Source organism: Galeopterus variegatus, unplaced genomic scaffold, assembly GCF_000696425.1.
Source record: "Galeopterus variegatus unplaced genomic scaffold, G_variegatus-3.0.2 Scaffold1356, whole genome shotgun sequence".
Lineage (NCBI taxonomy): Eukaryota > Metazoa > Chordata > Mammalia > Dermoptera > Cynocephalidae > Galeopterus > Galeopterus variegatus.
Window position 1 is genome coordinate 209,690 of NW_007727467.1, and position 4,853 is coordinate 214,542.

Sequence of the window (4,853 nt, forward strand, 5' to 3'; positions counted from 1 at the left end):
GCCTCCATGTAATCATCACAAAGACAACTTCCCCTTTAATGGAGAAAAAGGTACACTGTTCAATGTCCCCTCTTACCAGTGTGGTCTTTTCTTTGTTTAGTCCTACGGATGACTAACATGTAATCCTTAGATTTGAACAGGGCCCCCCAAAACCCACAAATTGCTATTTTAGAAACTCTTCTCAACCAGAGCAGCATTTGCATATACAAACACGTGCCAACACTTTCTTTTCTGAATTCACTGCAGACATTGCTAAACAAGCACAGGTGTTTTCAATACCTGAGCCCAGATGCAGGTCCCTGTATCATTTCCAGTTCATCATTCCTGTCAATACGAATGCGTTTCACCCTTCTCTAGCACTACCCAGATTTTGCTGGAGCTTCTGTTCCACACCATATCTAATCCTTTTGGGGTGTTGGGGGAAGGATGTTGGATTTAGGTAGGGAAGCTTAGAGATTTCCTAGACCATTATGGTTATTTACACAAGGAAGTTCTAAAGGATCTTAGGAAGTATTAGGATATGAGAAAATACCTGTCTGCTTGGACATCAGTAAAAGATATGCAGATGGTTATAGATATTTAGGTGGCTGCCAAATACAGGCAATGTAAGTGTACTCAAATGGTGAGGGATGACCTTCAAGATTCCATAACTGTTGGCCATAGAATCAATGGCTTGCTATCTCTATATTGCGGAATCTCCCAAGCTCAGGAATGCTTTTCCCTGGGATCCCAACCTTCTCCAAGTTGACTTTCATGTATTTTTCCCCAGTAGTTTGTGGGTGTAATATTCTCCTTAATTCCTGTTTTAATTATGGTAGTAAAAATCCTTTTTAAATTTTTCATCTTATATTGGAAGTGAAAAAAACCTGACCTTTGACTCTTTTTTTTTTAAAACTCATACTATAAAAACGTTAATTTTCATATAGGCATGCTCCATGTTGTAACAGCATAAAGAAAAGGCTGATCTTGAGGAAGTATAAAACAGGAAACCATAAAATTAATATATATCATGATATTTCCCTTGAAATCAATACAATTAATCAATTAATTCTCAAAATGAAACATAGTTGCCATGCCTGATCTAGAGATTAATAACAAATTCCTTAGTGTGGTTTCTTTGGCTTCAATATCTTTTCCTACAACATCCCAGATCTTGTCCCTTTGAATAATCTTCCCACTGCTTTGTATGTCTAGAGAACTCATGTTCATCTTTAACCATCTGACTCATGTGCAGGTTCGATTATCTTCCTGTTGATCTTTCTATTCATTTCCAGTAGTTTTTAATATTCAATATGTAATAGTAGTATTTTCTAAGGGCCTTATATGCAAATGTGGGATCTTAGGAAGGAACATATTTGTACTTAATAGACTACTCAATACACTGTCGGACAGGTGAGAGCAGGTAGCCCATTTGTCTTTTATCTTTTTCTTTTAATTGCTGCATATTGACAATCTAGCACAGAATCCTAACTAAAATGTGTAGCAGGTTTCTTTACTGTTGGACTTCTTGGGAACTTTGATACGCTAAAGTGTATTGTAAACTTTTGTTAGGAATATAATGTGTTATTGCATATTGACAATCTAGCACAGAATCCTAACTAAAATGTGTAGCAGGTTTCTTTACTGTTGAACTTCTTGGGAACTTTGATACGCTAAAGTGTATTGTAAACTTTTGGTAGGAATATAATGTGTTACAGGAATATAATGTGTTATATTTATTTGTTTTACCTCCCCCATATAGGAGTGAGAACATATGGTATTTATCTTTCTGTGCCTGACTTATTTCATTTAACATAATATCTTGCAGGCTTATCCATGTTACCACAAATGACAGGATTTCATTCCTTTTCATGGCTGAGTAGTATCCCATTGTGTATATATACCACATTTTCTTTACCCAATAATCTTTCTGTGGATGCCTAGATTAATCCCATATCTTGGCTATTGTGAATAGTGCTGCAATAAACATAAGGGTGCAGATATCTCTTTGGTATGCTAATTTCCTTTCATTTGGAAAAAATACCTAGAAGTGGGATCACTGGATCATATGGTAGTTCTATTGACCATGGAAAGTTTTATTTCACATGAATAGTATTCCATGGACTACACTTTGGGAAAAGCTGCTTTAAAGGCTTAATAATGTCTACTCCTTTTATTCCTAGAAGCAACCAACTGGTGATAGGGTACAGACTGGGTGTAATTGTGATACTGGAAACACACCTAAGTGAACTTGACTATCCTTTCTGAAAGAGGATATAAGTGTAAATGGAGCATTCCATTTAAGCAATTCAACTTAAGCTCACATTTAGTATTATTGTCCTTTGAAAAATAAATTATTCATTTTTGGTAGATTTATGGTTAGCCTTTCAGGACACTAGCAAAATATTTGGCATAACATTAACTTAGCCAAATTTTGTAGAACGTATTATAGTTCATAAAGTCCATATATTATTATATCTTCACAAGCACTCTTGGGAGTTAGGATTACTGTTATCCTCATTTCCTAGATGAGAAATCTGAGGCTTAAAAACCCCTGCTCGACTTTTTGTGGCTTCATGTAAGCGGTGGATAATGAAGTGGTAACTTGAGTGTGATTCAGAACTTCGTAATTATCGTCATGATTCTCTTCACTCAAACCACACAATTTCCACCTTTTGGAGTGGCTGGAGAACATTCCCTGGGATTTTTTCTCCTTTCAACTTGAGGAGAAAACCAGAAGAACCTTCTCTTGAAATCTCATCTTTTCTCTTCATCAGCTTTGCCCATCCCAACCCTGCCTTTTTATTTTCTTCTTTTTCCTTTTTCATATATAATTTCACATTTTAAAAAACCCTTAGATGTACCAAGATGGCTGTATTTTCCAATGTATCTGTTCACATGTCACCAACTTCTATTTTGTGAACACTGGGGCTTCTAGCCCGTGGATTTTTCGTGACATAGCTAAAGAAAGTCTCTTCCAGTGCTTAAGAGATGTTTGATTTTTCTTTCTCACAGGTCGACTGTTAAGTTTGTGCTGTACATATATCAGGGATGCTCTAACTGGTACTAAAGCCGAGAAGGAACAAGCAGGGCTGACAGCTTCTCTCTAGTTACAGCTGATTAAAGGCTGCTGAGGCCTGAGGGCCCAGTTTCTAAAAGAGGACCACTCAAACTCGACCAGAACAATTCCAGACTGCATCTTTTACACCAGCAACAGAGGAAATGCCTGCATCCTGCACTGGTGAAAAAGGCTGTGGAGAATGAAAGCCAGCAGTTTAATAGCATTTAATACAAGAAAAATGCATAGTTTGATTGGAAAATAAAATAAATGTTCCTAAGTGTACAGGTGCACTATGTACACAAACACAAAGACTGCATAAAAACTTACAGACATGCCTATATTTCTAATGATGCTCCTTAATGATTATTACCAACTATTATGATGCCGAGTAATTGGTGCACCAGAATACATAATAATAATATGCCTTCCATTTGCATAGCACCTTTTAATTCCAAAATATTTTCACATCTGTTGTCTCATTTGATTTTCCACAACAATCGCAGAAGGTAAGAATAGGAATCAGTACCCCATTTTACAGGTGAAGAAATTAGAGTACCTCAAGTTTCAGTGAACTTGACCAAGTTTCCAGAGCTATTGCATAGCAGAGTTGGTATTTAATTATGTCAATTTCCCATCCATGCTTGTTCTGCAAATCTAGTGCCTATGTCTAGTAATTATAGATTTAAGACATTTTCTGCAAACATTAGCTACACTACAGAAACCACTTCACTTGTTATTGCTCATGTCAAACAAATTATCTGTTTATGAATTTATGACACTCTAAGATTCTAAGTTCCTTGAGGACAGGGACTATGTCCTTTTTTTTATCTTTGCATTCTCACCCTCTCATACAAACTCATTTAATACCTACCTATTCAATTGAAGTGAAACGAAGGATGACTTAAGAAGAAGATAATTAAACACTGTTTTGCAAAATGAAAGGATTAAACAACTTGCATGAGTTGACAAATTATTTTGTTATAAAATCAAGGAAATTATGGGCCGGCCCGGTGGTGCACTGGAGAGTGCGTTGCTCGGGAGTGCGACGGCGCTCCCGCTGAGGGTTTGGATCCCATGTGGAGACCGGTTCCCGCTCACTGGCTGAGCGCGGTGCGGGCACAACACCGAGGGTTGCGATCCCATTACCGGTCAGTAAAAAAAGACAAAAAGGAAAAAATAAATAAATAAAATAAAGGAAATTATCAAAAAAGTGAAAAGCCAAACTACAGAATGGTAGAAAATATTTGCAAATCTATATTTGAGGAGTTTAACATCCAGAATCTCTGAAGGACTCCCAGAACTCATCAATGAAAAAAAAAAGAACCCAATTAAAAAATGGGCAGAAATGGGTAAAGGGGCATGCAAATCAAGTATAATGTATTTTGAGAAGTAAAATTAAATTAAATTAAATTTTTTAAAAATGGGCAAAGGACTTGAATAGACATGTCTTTATCATTCACAGTAACCATGAGGTAGAAACAACCCAAATGTCTGTAAAGAATGAGTGGATAAAAATAATTGTGCTATATACACACAATGGAATATTATCCAGCCTTAAAAAAGAGTGAAATTCTGACACCTGCTACACCATGAATGAACCTGGAAAACACACACTAAGTGAAATAATCCAGACACAAAAGAACAAATATTGATGATTCCACTTGAATGAAATATCTAGAATAAGCAAGCTCATAAAGATTGAAAGTACATCTGAAGTTCCCAGGGGCTGGGGGAGAGAGGAATGACAAATTATTGGTTAATGGACACAGAGTCTTCATTTGGAATGATGAAAAAGTTCAGGAAATGGATAGTT